General features: G+C 46.9%; 1 pseudogene; it reads left to right on the forward strand.

Annotated features, from left to right (window-relative positions):
* Window positions 1-277: 277 nt before the first annotated feature.
* LOC119826520 lies at window positions 278-10332 on the forward strand (annotated as a pseudogene).
* The last annotated feature ends 6712 nt before the right edge of the window (window positions 10333-17044 follow it).

A 17044-nucleotide genomic window follows, 5' to 3' on the forward strand; every position in this document is an offset into this window, starting at 1 on the left:
CTAGGCTTGAGCAGTGAGCTGGCTCTTCTGCAATAGGCTTCCTCTTTCAGTTAGCACGCAGCCATCTTTCTGGGCCCCAGCTATGAGAGACGTGTGACAGACCAGACAGCACAGAGTGCACCTTACCAGCCTCTTCCAGGGCACACTCATTTACCTTGCCCTGCTTTGATAGAAGTCCCGAGACTAGACACTTTATAAAGAAACATGGTTTATAGAGTTCCCAGTCTGAGAGTCCAAGATGAGGCAGCCCCATCTGGTCAGCCTCTGGGGAGGCCTAATGACGACAGCATTGCATGGCAGATGGCATCTCATAGTGGGAGACCATGTGAAAGGGGCGAGCAAGCCAGGTGTGCATAAGATAGCAATGGCAGGGCATGAAGCAAGGACTGAGGTGGTCACAGCTCTCTCTCATGGCCACCAGCGCAATCCCGACATGCCCAGGGTTGAGAGGTAGGTCCAGGTCTCAAAGGTTCTGCCTTCTCTTTATCCCCCAGGGCCCTACCTTCCAGGACCAATGCCTCTAATGGACTAGCCTCACCCAAACTCCAGCAGGCGGTCCTTCGGGTCCTTGGCAAGCAACCCTCTGCCTGGGCGCAGGAGGGGAGTGCAGAAAGCAGGAGACCACCTCTTCTAGGTCAAGAGAAGGCTTCACTCTGATTTCTAGCTTCAAGCTTCAAGACTGTGTCTCACTACTCCAGTGATTCCCAAGCCCCCTGTGTTGAGAGGGTCCAGACAAGGCTCCCCAGAAAAGGGAAGGAGGGAGGGCCAGGAAGGCAGGGAGAACGAGTGTCTTGTGTAACTGTCCGGCAGCTGATAAGACAGTGAAAAATGGTTGAGTTTGTAACATGCCACTACCTCCAACCACACACGGATCGATACGTATTTACCAGAGCTAGATTTCCTTTCTGTCTGTCTCTTCATTTCTTCTCATTTTTATTTTTCCTTTTGATAGTGAAAGGTGTTTGTGCTAGGAAAGGAAAGGGTGTCACTAATTTAATTCTTAAAAATCCCACTTAATACACAGTTATCCAAAGTTAATTTTATTCAAATAAGAAACTCCAGTAAGCCCAAGGTTAATGAACAAGGAAGTTGTGGTTTATTAAATCATGGGTTTTTTTTTGTTTTTTTTTTTTTTTTTTTTTTTCAGTACAGAAAGACGCCCTCTGTAAGGCAGTGTGGACAGGAATCCCAGAAGCCTGTGGCAATTTAACGAAGTGTTCAAACCAATCCTCAGTGAAATGGCTTGCTGATATCTGCAGGAGAAGGAGGAGGAGGAAGAGGAAAAGAGAGGGGAGAAAGAGGAGGAAGAGAAAAGAAAAAAAAAAACAGGAAAAACAGCAATTACCAAGAGGCAGTTGTTCAATCCAACAAAGCAATGATCTGTGCAAACTCTAATTATTGTATTTGCAAAACAATGTGTGTATAATTTGTGGACTTTCCCCTTCCTTCTGACACAATAAAGGATTCATTTCATAAAAAAGAAAAAAAAGAAAAATCTTTTGTGGTTTTTTTTTTTTTTGAAAATTTAGGACCAAAAAGACAAGGCATCTTGAGCTCTGCACATTGAAGAATGGGTCTCTGGGAGATTTATCTGGAATCAAAAGCAGTTGTCACTCTGTATTGATCATCTTTGTTATTCATTATCATACCCGGCTGTCATTTATATGCAGATGACACCGTCACTTATGGCAGTAGATTATGCTGGGAGAAAGCTTAATATTATCTTCAAGCTGATTTAAATGAGCTTTAAGATCATCTGGCACAATCTAAATTACTCTTAAATATTAATGAAACAAAGATCATGTTATCTGGCTCAAAACAAAAGTTGGGGGAACTGCAAAGCTGGCAGGCAGCACGACCTGGATGTGGCACAGGAGCCTCCGATTCCCCAGCCTTGGGATCCGGCCTGTTTTCACCTGTGACGAAGAATGCATTTGATTGGCAGTGAAGGATGGAAAAATCTCAGCTCCTTATTCAAGCACACAATTCTTTCTTTCTTTCTTTCTTTCTTTCTTTCTTTCCTTCTTTCTTTCTTTCTTTCCTAAAGAAAAATTGTTTCCTAATCTCTCCAAAGTCGCAATTATGTGCTTTGGATTCTGTTGGTTTTATTTATCTGGCTGCTGCCCGACATTTGTGAGCTGAGTAAAAGACGTTTATCCTCTCTATCTGGACAGATTTGCCTTGAATTATACATCTCATAAACATTACCGTCTGTCGTCTTTTAAACAATTGGCTAAAAATTAGAAGACTCAACACTGTGTTGGCATAATAGCTACTTCCCATCAAACCATTTAACTCTTTCTTCCGGTGACCCACATTCTCTCGGCAAAATTTAGTGAATGGGAGGAAAGAGCTGCCGTGAGGGGCAGGCCTCCATAACTAAGACTTGTGCTCTGTGTGTGTCTGTGTGGGTCACTGTGTGTGTATGTGTGTACTTCAATGGGGAATTGTCTCCCTTTATGAATAACCTTTATGAACCCCTTTTACCCTCAGATATCTCAGTAATCAATGAGAACGCCTCACCACGGGCCCAGAGAATGATGGACTTGTAGGATGACACCGCCAAGGGACGCACAAGCCACCTTCCTGGCCAGTTTCTGTGAGGGAGAAACACAGGCTCCTAGAACCAGTTTCTGGCTTCTTGGAAGGGAGGCTGAACCCATGGTCACTCAGCAGAGACAGCCCCAGGGAGTCATGGAATGGAGTGTTCCCTAGACAGAAGCTAGAAGGAAGAACATTAGGGTGGGTAGATTCCATGACTGTGGCCGTTATTGGCATTCCATTACCACAGCCGTCCTAACTTGCCCAGTATTGGCTTAATTGAGATATATCTGTGGAGCTGTCGCAGATCATCGGGGACCCTTGGAGGGCACTGAATCTTGGTTGGTGTGTGTGCTTGTGTCTCAGCTCCCATTTAGTCTGTAAATTGCCTCTCGTGCAGGGTTTTGTTTCTTTTTTTTTTAATTGGGCCTTCTAAGATTAGTTAAAGCAAAGAAGGACTAAGGGTGTGGGTAGGTGGCTCAGCTGAAAGGTGGTGGCAAAACAGAGCAAAAAGGAGGAGTGTGTGCCTCGGAAATGCTCTCCTTTTACGTCTTGAGAGGAGAGAGAAGAAAGGAAAACTACAGCTAGCTTGAGAAAGCAATGGAGATGGTACAGCCATCTCTCTGAAGTCATGGCAGCCTGAACAATTCCACATCTGCTAGAGAAGTCTGTAAAAGATGCTCATTCATAAGCAAAGCGTGTGTGTGTGTGTGTGTGTGTGTGTGTGTGTGTGTGTCCAAGGCTCTGCTCAAAGCCTCTGTTTTCTCTGACACTTCTAAATCTCCCAAGAAGATTTTCTCCGAGCCCCTTATTCACACCTCTGCTATAGCCTTATGTTTTCCATGTGTTAGAATTGCATACATGTTGGGATCCCTGCTGGTCCGGTTCCGCTGCCGTCTACACAACACCCCCTGGTGCTCCCTTCTTCTTGGCAGCAGAACCCAACTTGGTTCAGCTTCAGCCCACATTCCATTGATTCCCAAGAGCGCAGCCTTCCCGTGCCCAAAGTGTGAGGCTTTCTTGCCTTGTCAGGACAATGCATGCATTCAGTTCAAGAAGACTACGTGACATAAATGCTTCTGTGTGATGGGAAGGAAGTATGGTGGGGAAGGGATGATGGGGCTTCTAAGGAACGCTTGATGCTGTGGCTGTGATCACCTGTGACTGGGAAAGGACGAGCTTAAGGAAGAAAGAAAACATGAACCTTGAGCTCATCTGAATCCTCGGCGGTGGCGCTGGGCCAGCCCAGCCCCACAGCATCCTTGGACTCACCCACCTCAGACTGTGTTTTTCTAAGACTCCCGTGGCAGTAAGTGATACTCCCCTAACCCTGTAATTGTCGAATCCAGTGACTGCATGGGGCTGTTTAGATGCTAATCAATTTTGATTTTTACCATAGCACATGTAATCCAAAGTTTCTATAATGTAAAATTCAGTGTGCTACCTTTTTACGCAAACTGAGCGTTTCACAGGCCCTGTGGTGAGCCTCTACCACAGACTCGATACAGAGTGTGGAATGGCTCTAACCCTCAAAAGCACGTTGGTGAGTACAAAACAAAACAATAACAAGGAAACAAAGATCAAACAGTCTAAAGGGGCCGTCCCTGCTGGGTCCTGGGTTCTTTCTAACAAGTGAGGTACACTGCCCCATTGCAGGACTACGACAATGCCTTCACTCACGGATACTCCCTGGCCATCCCTCCCAGCCCTCACCACACTGTCCGTCACTACTCCATTTTTCTGTCAACCATGTGCAAGAATCTGACCTTTTCCAGCCTCTCTCGGAGACTTCACCCATCTTGCCTCCCCACCTCTGGAAGTAACTGTCACCAATAAAAGGCCATTTGGACCACATCTGCTCTGTCCTTCATGACGGTGTGGGCTGTGTTATATAAACGGAGCTGTGCGCAGACAGACTAGAAGAATGACATTCCAGCTTTGCCTGTCTACCAGGAAATCACGGCACTGTGCCCGTCACAGGGACCTGACCTTTGCCCTTTAATCAAACATGCTTCCTCGCGACGGCCAGGTGATGCTACCTCCAGGGTGAAAATATAAGTGTTTGGACCAGTCTCCTGTGCTGAGGGAAAGGTCACGATCCACGCAGACTTCCTCAGAAGCACCAATTGCCCCTCCAGAACCTACAGGGGGACTTTGGCCATGCCTGGGCATGAAACTGACAGGAAAGCCAGAAGGCAGAGCCCCATGTTCTGGCTCGTGTCTCTGAAGGGACACTCTGGCTCACTCCACAGCTGAAATCCACCTTTCTGAGAGTGCTTGGAAGGACGTAAGTTGGGGTTTCTACTGCCTCCTTCTTCTAGTAAGGCACGTGTACACTTTAAACACACACACACACACACAAAAAAAAAAAACCCTGAATTTAGAGATTTTATTCTCATGGCTGCTGAAAAGCCTCCAATGATGGACAGTCCAGTAGAGCAGCCCCAAACTGAGACCACACACACACACACACACACACACACACACACACACATCAGGGTGGTTTTCACAGCCTTCTAAACAATTTTTGAGACATTTATTCTCCAACAGATCTGTCAAGTTTTGTCCTAACCCTTTGCATCAAATCCCCACTCCATTTGCCCCCGCGCTCCTCAGACACCACAACGGCTTAGATGATGGGTTAAGAGTACCCAGACAGTCTGGGTTTTAGGTTCCCACCTTCAGAGGATGCTAGTGTCCTGTTTGGACCCCATGGCTGTCCAGAGATTGAGGATATGTTGCTCCCTCTGGGGAATCCGGGGCCGGGGGTGGGGAGGGGGGGGAGGCTGTGAAAGAGGCCTGGCACACAGGCCTGGTGTTGCTCAGACGGCGCTGGACAGCTGTGTGTGCAGCAGAGGCTTAACTCCACTTCATCCACATCATCCAGAGGTTGAAGAGATGCTTCATTAAACAGCGTCCAAGACTCAGCATCAATCGTCCTTCCTGGAGCATGGATTTTATGGGCTAGGTCTTATGAGTATGGACTCTGAACCGCAGGATGTCCTACGCAGAGACAGATTTCAATGCAGAGAAGCCAGGGATAGTGCTCACTGGGCAGAGACAGCTAACTCAGACAAGGCGATGCATTCTCCTGCCAGTCTGGGACTCTGTAGAGATGGCCTGACCACTGAGGTTGGGTCTAAAAGGTGCAACAGGAGCAAGGCCAGAACAGCCATCCCAGAAGGGAGCTGTGAACCCGAGCTCCAGAGTCAGACATCTGGGCCCCACACTAGCTTCTGGGCCTGCCCAAGGGGCTGTGGTGTCCTGGCTTCTCTGGGCCCCACACTAGCTTCTGGGCCTGCCCAAGGGCCTGTGATGTCCTGGCTTCTCTGAGTCTCTGTTACCTCACTTCTTACCATTTAAAAATAATAACAGAATCTCCCTACTCCATAGATTTGAAGGGGCAGCTCCTGTGTGCTAATTATCATAATTCCTGGCATCTTCTCAAGTGACCAATAAGTTAAGGTACAGCTTTTTTTTTTTTTTTTTGGTTTTTCGAGACAGGGTTTCTCTGTGGCTTTGGAGCCTGTCCTGGAGCTAGCTCTTGTAGACCAGGCTGGTCTCGAACTCACAGAGATCCGCCTGCCTCTGCCTCCCGAGTGCTGGGATTAAAGGCGTGCGCCACCACCGCCCGGCAAGGTACAGCTTTTTCAGAATACGCTGAGATAGCTCCGTGGATAAAGGCACTCATTGTGCAAGCCTGGCAACCCGAGTTCAATCCCCAGAACCCACGGAAAGGTGGGAGAAAACTGATTTAAAAATGTTTCCCTCTGACCAGCATATATGTGCTACAGCGTATGTGCGCTCTCCTCTCTCTCTCTCTCTCTCTCTCTCTCTCTCTCTCTCTCTCTCTCTCTCTCTCTCTCTCACACACACACACACACACACACAATAATAACAATAATAGTGATAACTAAAGTTTAAGTATAGTTATGTGTCAGATCACATCATTTGCTCAAACCCAAACTTGAACTCCCAGCCTTTCTCAGAGCCTCAGGTGCTACAACGCCTGTAGCATCTTCTCCGACCTTGGACCTTGCCTGCTCTCTCTGCTCTACTTTCAGGTTCTCAGTTCCAGGCTTACTGGCTTCTTGGCTATGGCCTGAACACCTAACAACCTTTGCAAAGGATGACCTTACTTCCCAGAACACTCTTGCCTCTTCTAGATTTCTGATCAGATTGCTGCTTTATTTTCTTGAAGTCTTTTAGATGACATCATCTCCAAGAGGTCTTTTCTGATGCCTTCTTTAAGCGTCTGGCCACCCCTCATTGTCCAACCATCTCTGTCTGCCATATGGATTTCCCTTGCACCCTGCTGCCTGTATCCCAACCAACGTTCTCGTTAGCCATCCTCATTGTACCCTCCCACCACAGTATCAGCCCCATGTCTACCCGTAATTCCCCAGCACCCAGAACTCACAGCACCCAAAACATTTTCATCACCTAATAAGCATATGTTTTTATAATTATTTGTAAATACATGTCACACAAATAGACTTGTCATTTTGATTTTCCATGGGTTCTCCACCCTTTCTACCTTCGAAAACATATATTTTGTTATTTTTATTTTTTGACAGTGTTGAGGCTCAAACCCAGGGCCTTTGTGCACTCAAGGCAAGTTCTCTACCACGGGGCTACACCCCAGCCCTAGACTTATAAAATCTGTTTGAGCCAGAGAGATGCTGTTTGTTGGTATAGTACAAGGGCTCCACTCATGGTTCTCAACAGCTGGTTCCTGAAGTCTCTCTTCCCTATCAACACAAAGCCAGCAGAGTCCTGAACCCAGACTAGAGCTTGGGAAGAGTTTTTAACAGCAAGGTCCAGCAAGGTCCTTTAGAGAGTCAAGGTCACAGGCCAGACTTAGACACACAGGAACCAGGTTGCCAAAGGAACAAGAAGTGAAGTCTAAGAATCAGGGCCTCTGAATGGACAGAACCAGTGGCTGGCTCTAGATTCCTGGGTTGTTCTATGCAACATGTAGAGCAATGGAGACAGGACCAGCCCAGAGGAGCATTGGAGTGCAATATTGGTTTGCCTTACACTCAGACCAAAGAGGGAGAAGTTACTGCCAAAAGGGGCTCCGTAAGGAGGCTGGGATCTTTAAAATCAATAATGAATTTTATTATTTTATTATCGGGGGTAGCTAGATACCAGGTTCTTGTGCTGAAAAGGGGTCCTGTCGATGAGAGACAGCTTAGCACACCCCCACTCGAGGGGGGGGGCAGATAGACACTCAGGAAAATGACCTCTTTAGATCTTCAACCCTTTCCTCATTATTGTTTTGGCATACCTACATGATTTGGGACTTTTGTTTTAATGGTGTATTCCTTTAAATTTCCCTTAGTTTTAAAGACAGTTTCCTTTGGAAACTCCTGTGGAGAAAGGGGAGAGATGTGGGCTTTGGCAGTTGGACCCAGTAAGGCCTGGGGTAGAAACACGCAGCAAATCCAAGACAACCACTCTCCGGCTCCACTCACATCATAGCTCTGTCTCCCAGGTGTCTCCAGATCTCTGTCTGCATGAAAGCTGGAGGGGCCTGTGTACTTCTTCAGGTGGCCTTTGGGGGATCAGGTTCAGAGACATGCTTCTAAGGTTAGCCTGGGAGTCAGGACCACTGACATGAACCAGTCATTCTTTCTTGTGAGGAATGACCATGCTGACCATCCTAATGGGTCCCTGAATCCCTAACCTAAACTGTTCAGACTGACCTGGGAAGGTGGAGGGGGGGGTGAGGTTGGGGGTGACAAGCGGCAGAACAAGTAGGAAGTCAGTGATGCCCTCGTTTGTACCCCACTAGCTGAGCTGTAGAACAGGTGAGACAGGAGCGGCAAAGGCAAGGATTGGGTGACCCAGGAAGCAAAACAAAACAAAGCAGCCAGCAGAAGGTTACAAACTGAGCTGCTTCAGGAGTCAAGCTTCCTCTGCCAGTCCTGTCTGCTCCCAGCTCTTTCCAGTCAGTCAGGTTACAGCTGGGCAGACAGTGGCACCAGACAGAGAGGCAGAGGCTGTTGGAAGAGTCCTACAAAGGAGCATTCCACAGTGTTGGGAACAGTGGGACTAATTCCCCTAAGCCATAGTGAATTGATAGATATTTCCTCCTCCCAGAAGTGTTGTTTTTAAAAAGAAGGCACCGAGATCTTTTCTAGTTCCCGCAAACTATTTCTTAAAAAAAAGTCAGTTGATAATTACAAAGCCTTGAAAACCTATATCCTCTCCTTCCCTACAGGAATACCAGCAGCCTAACAGCCAGTCCAAGAACCTAAACTAGGAAATCTGAATTTAAACCTCATTAACCCATTGTTCCCAGTGCTTCCTGCAAGAAACTCCTTCCCCTTTCCAAGCAGAACTGTTAACATCCCAAGTTCTAAAGATTCTCCATCCCTTGGATAAAGACAGTGTTGTCTTTGGTGGGTGCTGGGACTTTCCGCTGAGGTCCTGTGATAACACTGGAGAGATTTCAGGTGTCAGATAGACATCAGGTGTCATCTCCACGTGGGCACCTCCCTTCCCCCATGTCAATTAATGCAGGATCCAAAAGGCCACATCAGAGGTGGTGGGATGGCTCTGCAGATAAAGACACTTGCCACCGGTTCTCATAGGTCAGAGTTCACTAGGGCTCATAGGTTAGAGGAAGATAAGTAGCCCCTGTAAGATGTACTCTGACGTCTGCCTGCACACAATGGCACCAGCATGCCCCCCCCCCCACATGCACACAAAATAAACACATGTAATTAAAGCAAAAAGTATAAAAGTTGGCTCTCTCTTCCTCCCCATTCCAGAGATAGCCGTATCTTATAATGCAGCACCAGCCTCATCCTTGAGATACAATGGTGAAGGTCAGAGAGTACGGATCGGACCTTTTCTGAGTGCCTGGCTATCAGGGATACCTTCAGCTCTGGCAAAGTAGATATTGTTGTGGTCAGTGATCCACTCACTGACTTCAACTCCATGGCTTACTTGTTCCAGTATGACTCTACCCACGGCAAATTCAACCATGACAATCAAGGCTAAGAATAGAAAGCTTGTCATCCACGGGAAAGCCATCACCATCTTCCAGGAGTGAGACCTTGCCAACATCAAATAGGGCGATGCTGGTGCCAAGTACGTTGCGAAACCTACTGGCATCTTCATCAGTAATCTATTAGCATCTTCATGATGGGACCCACTTGAAGGGTGGAGCCGAAAGGGTCATCCTCTCTGCCTCTTCTGCTGATGCCCCATGGTTGTGGTGAGTGTGAACCATGAGAAGCATGACAACCCACTCAAGACTGTCAGCAATGCTTAGTCCTCCAGCCAAGGTCACCGATGATAACCGTGGCATCACGGAAGGACTCATGACCATAGTCCAAACCGTCACAGCCGCCCAGAAAGCTATAGATGGCCCCTCAGGGAAGTTGTGGTGTCATGGCCATAAGGCTGCCCAAAACATCATCCTTGTATCTACTGGCACTGCCAAGGCTGTGGGCAAGGTCAACCCCGAGCTGAAAAGGAAGCTCACTAGCATGGCCTTCCATGTTCCTACTGCCAATATGTCCATCATGGATCTGACATGCCATCTGGAGAAAACTGCCAAGGATGACAACATCATGGTGAAGCACCATTAAAGGGCACCCCAGGCTGCACTGAAGACCAGCTTGTCTCCTGTGACTTTAACAGTGACGCCCGCTCTTTCACCATTGATGCTTCCACTATGATGAGAGCATTGTTCTCAATGACAACTTTGCAAATTTTTTGTCCTGGTATGACAATGAACATGCCTACAGCAACAGGGCGGTAGACTGTGTGGCCTAGATGGGCTCTAAGGAATAAGAAACTCTGGACCACCTGCCCAAGTAAGAACACATGAAAAAGAGAAACCCCCAGCTGCTGTGGTAAGTCCTCATCCCAACCCAGTACCCAGCACTGAGCATCTCCCCTCATAGTTCCCATCCTAGGCCCCCAGAAGAAGGGGCAGAGCTTGGAGAGACCTATTCTCTTGAACACCATCAATAAGATACTACAGTGAAGTTCCTGCCCCCCACCAAGAGATTGTTTTAAAAGTAACACCAGAAGCTGGAAAGATGGCTCAGTACTTAAGAGCACATATTACTCTTATAAAGGACCTGCGTTCAGTACCTAGCACCCATAATGGGTGGCTTGTTTGCCAGTAGCTGTAGCTTCAGAGGATCTGACACCCTCTAATGGCCTCTGCACATAACCACACAGTATATATATTTAAAATAGTAATGCTGGCTATCCAGACTGAAGCTGAAGCCCGAGGTCCAAGTTCAACAGCAGGCATGGGTATAGTAACAGACTCAGTGCAAAAGTATAATACGAGTTCACAGACTCAAGTGGCAAGTTTGGCCCTAGGGTGCTTTAAACACAGTGCACGGCCTTTGAGACTGGTGCTCCCCCAAGCATACTGTGAAGCCACTCTTGTAGATAATGGTGTATTTGGTTGAGCACTCACATTCATGAGGAATAAGCAGCTGAGTATAGCTGCTCTAACATCAGTGTTCATCATAAAGAACTGTTGATCAGACTCCAATGACAGAGCAAACAACACCCCTAGATCCCAAGGCAGCGACTGTCACATGGACCTGGATGACATTGGTCAGTAGAGCAAGAGATGACACAGCTTCCCTGTCTCCATTAGGGTTTCTATTGCTGTGATAAAACTCCATGACCAAAAGCAACTTGGGGAGCACAGGGTTTATTTCAGTAGTCTGACACTGAGTCTTTGCAGGAGGAAACTGGAGGCAGGAACTGAAGGCAGGAACCTGGAGGCAGGAACTGAAGCAGAGGCCACGGAGGAGTGCAGCTTACTGGCTTACTCCAGTTTGCTCAGGCTGCTTGCTCACGCCACCCAGGACCATCTGCCCAGGAATGGCTCTGTCCAGAATGGACTGGGCCCTTTCACATGAATTATCAATCAAGAAAATGCCCCCATGGGCTTTCCCACAGACCAATCTGGTGGGCACGTTTTCTTAATTGAGGTTCCCTCTTTCCAAACAGTTCTAACTTGTATCATTGTTGGCAAAATAACCAACCAGGACATCTCCCTCCTCCAGATTGGCCGCGGAGGATGAAGAAGCCAGTTGGCCCGTCAAGGTCAAGTTGCATCCAAGGCAGACTTTGAGCAACACAGACCTGCCAGGATGAGAAAGTAAAGCCATCAGGTGCATTTTCAGGCACCTCTCTGGGTTGGAGTGGGTGAATGAGGTCCACGTAGTTTCCAATAATGGAGCCTAAGACTTATTGAATGATCACCCTGCAGCAAACACCTGGCTAAGCACTTTACCAGGATTATCTCATTTTAATCCTCACAGCAGCTCTGTGAAGCTAGGAAGGTTAAGCAGCTGCCCCCAGGTCAGGTTAGCTTAAAGGAATAGAGCAGCATTCAGCACCAGTAGTGTCTCCAGACCCCACGCCTGGGGTCTTTGTGTTCTCTCCCCAACCTGTGGCCACTCTTGCCTCCTGGCATCTGAGAGCTCTTGTGTTTATCACCCGCCCTCCTCTCCCTACAGTGCTAACTCATCTCCTCCTGATTAAACCAGCTCTTCCCCATAGACCTGCCCATAACGGACTGTAGGTGAGCTGGTGGCTCAGTGTCCTTTAGCGCCCTGGGTAGCAATGGGATTGTGCCTAACAGTGGCAGAAGACACCTTGGACTGACTCTCGGGTGCCAACTGATCACCTATGGCATCCCAGCCACAGCCCCACTGTCTACCCTCTGAGGCCAGTGTTAGAGAACTTCAACGTGGATTTCTCTTTCTGCAGAGGACCTGCCTAAGAGGGCTGCTGTGAGAGGCATAAAAGGAGACCGAGGCAGGAAGAGGAAAAACCAACCTGTGGCTTCTTGCTGCCTGATTCTTCATCCCTACAGTGGTGTGGGTCCCAGTGTCCAGCTTTTACCACCTTCTGGACAATACACTTCCAAGAGTGAACACCAGAGCCTGGACCCCCTTCTCCAAACTCTGATGGTCCAATATGTCTCCTGACAGTTTCTTCAGAAGATTGGCCACGACTCCTTATAGACTCGAACAGCCTCCCATTCATTTCCCCTTCTCTTTCCCCAGCCTAGAAGGAGCATCTTTCAGCCTTTTCATTAAATGGCTTCTGAGTATCACACTTTCTCAGCTCCAATGTCTATTAACCAAGTTCCATATTCTCTTTTCTCAGCTACAATAACTTGGATGACTTCTGATGGACATACCTGGTCGTTGCAATGTTCCATAGAACCATCACTTTATGTGTCATAAACAGTGAAGCTGGGGGAAACACACCAGCCCCATCTTGCAAACACACCCAGGAAAAGCAGTCGAGATCGCCCAAGCTCATTTGCTGGTGCGCTCCCAAGAGAACAATCCCCACATCAGAGTTGAAAGGGGTGGTAGGGAGCATTGAATTGCTGTAGACACATATCTGACACCTAGGACTGGACAGGCAAACCATCCATGTATCTATCAATTCTGGGTCCCCATTCATGCTAAATCCCTTCCTGAAAGGCAGGAGGTATCGTTTTCCTACTCAACACTGGAAGATTTAACTTTAGACTTCTTCAAATATTAAAAAGCAAAAGTCTGGGATGGCTATTCTAGATTCAGCTTTTTTTCCTATTAATCTGTCACCCCGTCTTTATGGAACCCTGATAGTTGCCATCCCAGGAAGGACTTCACTTACAAATGAGTGCGGAAGGTCGCCTCTAGATGAGCATTCGCTTCCCTTTACGGCCCTACGGGGTTTTAGCCGCTGCTCAGGAGGTGCTTTTCATAATTCCCATTGTTGCTGAACTATTTTTATCCTTCCCGTATGACTCAAAATGTGACATACTGTCCCACTGTTAAAATCCTGCACAACCATGTGTTCCTGTTCAGCCATAAAGGCTTATTTGGTAGCTTAAAAAAATTTCCCTATCTCAAAACAAAATCAAAATGGTCTCATCATTAACAGTACATGGGGGAATATACAAAGCCAGAGCCTAGGAAAGCTATGTGAGATGCATTCTAGATACCCTGAGACATCCTTAATACCTAGCTCTGGCCAGGATTGGTCAGTTCTATGCAGGAAGCTGAAGAGCCGCGTTTCAGATGGCCTGACTAGAAATTAATCACGAGGAGAAAAACACATGCCAAGTAGTGAGAACCTAATGATAATAATAGCGTTATTAAGTTCAGTTCAAAATCTCATGTCTTTATTAGCGCAATTATGAGCTAAATTGTGCCCTCCCTCAAATTCACATGGGAAAGCCCTAATACCCAGGACCTCAAAGTGTGACTGTATTTAATTAAGTTAAAATGAGGCCAGTGGGGTGTATCGTAATCTAATTTGATCACTGTCCTTATAAGAAGAGGTGACAGGACAAAGATAGAGTCAGAAACAAGGCAGGTGCAGGCACACAGGCACTATGTGAAGACACAGGAAGAGATAGAAGCCAAGAAGAGGCTATTCGAAGAGTGTACCTTCGTCTTAGTCTGCTTGCCCCACAAATGATGAGGAAATAAACTTCTGCTCTATGAACCACATGGTTGGTCAGTAGTACTTTGCTACATCAACCCACGGGCTCTCAAAATACTTCCTAACATGAGGTTTTCTTGGTCACAATTTGTTTCTCAGGTGAGTATATTGACTTCGCCTGGCTGTCTCAACTCATCCCTGAATGGATGGGCTCTAGGCCAGTCTTCTCCCTCTGCTACTGGCCCTGAGCTCCAGTCTGTGTGGTAAGACAGAAAAACAGTTCTGGGCAGATATTCTCAATGAGCAATGAACTTAGTTGTCCTTTGTTAACGCAGAGAGAGCCCAGGCAGAAGATTTAAGACTGCATAGATTCCAAACCCCAATGACAGCATCCTTGCCTGCTTGCTCAAACACCCTGGACTTCATCCACCCTGCTGCTTTTCCCAACAGTATGAGGACTCTGTCTATTACTGCTAACTATTCCTATCGTGTCTCAGACTGGGAAACCCAAACTTCTGTTTGATAGAAACGATTTAAAGTTTATATATGCTGCTTACGGGACAAAGGGAGCTCCTCTATCCTTGACTTATTTTTAGACAGCAAATGCTAAATTAGCATTTTGTAAGATGGCTCTGACATGCAAAGGAGTTGGTGCAGTCTTACACAAGCCTGTTTTTAAAAAAGGAAAATGTGTTTTTCTCAGCAAGTCCCTAAAAAAAATAGATCTTGAAATCACCGTGCCAAGAGCATTCTTCCAGATCATCCAGCCTAATGTTTGTCTTTGATTCTTGTTCTCCATTTTAAGCATCAGACCCAGCCTTTAAAAAGCAACCTTTTGTGAGGTTTGAGTAGAGAAGGGATGTGAGCTGAGCCTCTTTGATTGAAGTCGGCATGCGGGCCTTGAGCTACTCTCCTGGCCCCTCCAGGGAGCCTGGGGTTCTGTGGAAAGCTGGGATGGGAACCATGAGCCCACCCCCTCCCCATCATCTCACTTTACAGATTTATCTGATGCTCTCACAAATCACCATAGCCAAAGTTGAACGTTTGATAATGGTACAACCAAATCTCCTGATAGGTGACCCATAAACTCAGTCATCAAGGGAGTCATACTGACTTCCTTTTGCTGGCTGTCAAGTTGACCAGCTGTCAGAGTGCGATGCCAGAAACACACCTGGATGTCAGAACACATGTGCAAGCATTACTTACATTAAGCAGATCCCAGCATTTTTAGTCAGATCCAGGTATCAAGCCAAAAGCCCTGGGGCTAAGGTTCTTGGCTTTGACAAATATCCATATATTCTGAGTTGTTCTCCAGCTTCAGAGTGCTTTGGGAGTGTTTCCTACAAAGGTGGGTGCCAGAGAGTCAAATGCAATAGGTCTAGGGATGACCTAGGAATGGTTCCTACAGTTCTGGAAAACTATGTTACCAAGCCCCACCACAGAGCTATCCGATCACACCCCAGACAGAAATGTCTCAGCAGTATCCCTTAGTGCCTGGATGATATGGAGAGAAGAAACAGAAACAGATATGAGCAATCAAACTCGGGCTTCATAAATGTGGCTTCTCTAGAAAACTAGCCAAGGAGTAAAACACACAAAAGTGGTACCTTGTAACACAATAACTGTCTCTTAAGATACCTCGTTGAAACTTGAAAAAGATACCAACATCCAAGGGTATGTGCTCAACTCAGTATGGAGGTCAGTCCAAGGAGCTGGGAAGCCAACCAGGGGTTAGGAAATCAGAGGAAAGCTCAGATTTTATACTGAGAAATTCCTTTGTCAAGCTGTGCCAAAACCAGATGTTTTGACTGGTAATTATTATTATGATAATTCATTTAACTAGAAACAAAATCCAGCGTGACTGTTTACTGCGGCTTACTTCCCCAGGCATTCAGAGAAATGAGAAGAAAAATCTCAGAGGTTTTACTCATGGCTAAATGGAATAATTTTCTCAATTAACCAGAAATAGACATAGCAATAAAATTGTTTGCCTTTACATCGTGCTGTAGTTGTAAACAGGCTCCTTACACTTCCTTGCATGGAAAAGTCAAGGTGGAGACAGGCTGCCAATGAATGGAGAATGCCTGTGTTTGGCTCCCCTCGGAAACACCTCAGGTTATCAGCTGTGACACAAGACTCCTGGGTGCCACTCTTGTCTTCTCCCCTTTGTAAGGAGCCCTTTTCAAGGCCAAGAGATTGTGGTGGGTTCGAAGATAGTTCTAGAAACTTAGGGGAAGGAACAGGAATAAACAGAGAATGTGCATCTCAAAGGACATAGATCGTATGGCTGAAATTCTTTTTTTATATTTATTTATTTATTATGTATACAATATTCTGTCTGTGTGTATACCTGCAGGCCAGAAGAGGGCACCAGACCCCATTACAGATGGTTGTGAGCCACCATGTGGTTGCTGGGAATTGAACTCAGGACCTTTGGAAGAGCAGGCAGTGCTCTTAACCGCTGAGCCATCTTTCCAGCCCCATGGCTGAAATTCTTAATACTGGCTAAAAAATTGACACTAGTTGATGGATATTGTTGCAGCAAGTCACACCAACCAACATAAGGGGACAGCTCGACCTTGCTGACTTGGGTCGATGGAGCCCAGTGAAGGAGGTGGAGCACAGTTACCTGTGATACCCTCACACACCCCAGCAGCTTCCCATCCGACCTGACGTTTGTGTTCAGGACCACGGACAGTGGTCCCTGAGCAGCGGTTGCCTCTGCTCTGGGCCTCGTCTTTCCCCTCCTGCTCATATTTTAGACATGTGACCTGCTCTAGCTGATCTAGATCTAGCAGAAATACAGATCCAAAAGAGGACTGAAGTTGCAGGAAGAGTCGTTTTCCTAGTAATGTCCTTTCTTCGTTGAGTGTTGAGCCGGAAAGAACACATCCGAAGTCAGGGACAGAACCTGGAAAGCACAAAGCGTTTATTCACTGCCTCCCCAGTAAGTTTCCCCGGAGGGGGGGACTTAATTCTACAGATGCAACAGCAGATCTGGAAAATAGGTACCTGAGGACCTCTGCCAAAACCTCACAGCCACGGCGATAGCCCACAGAGTGTG

The sequence above is a fragment of the Arvicola amphibius genome, chromosome 11 (assembly GCF_903992535.2).
Source record: "Arvicola amphibius chromosome 11, mArvAmp1.2, whole genome shotgun sequence".
NCBI classification, from domain to species: Eukaryota; Metazoa; Chordata; class Mammalia; order Rodentia; family Cricetidae; genus Arvicola; species Arvicola amphibius.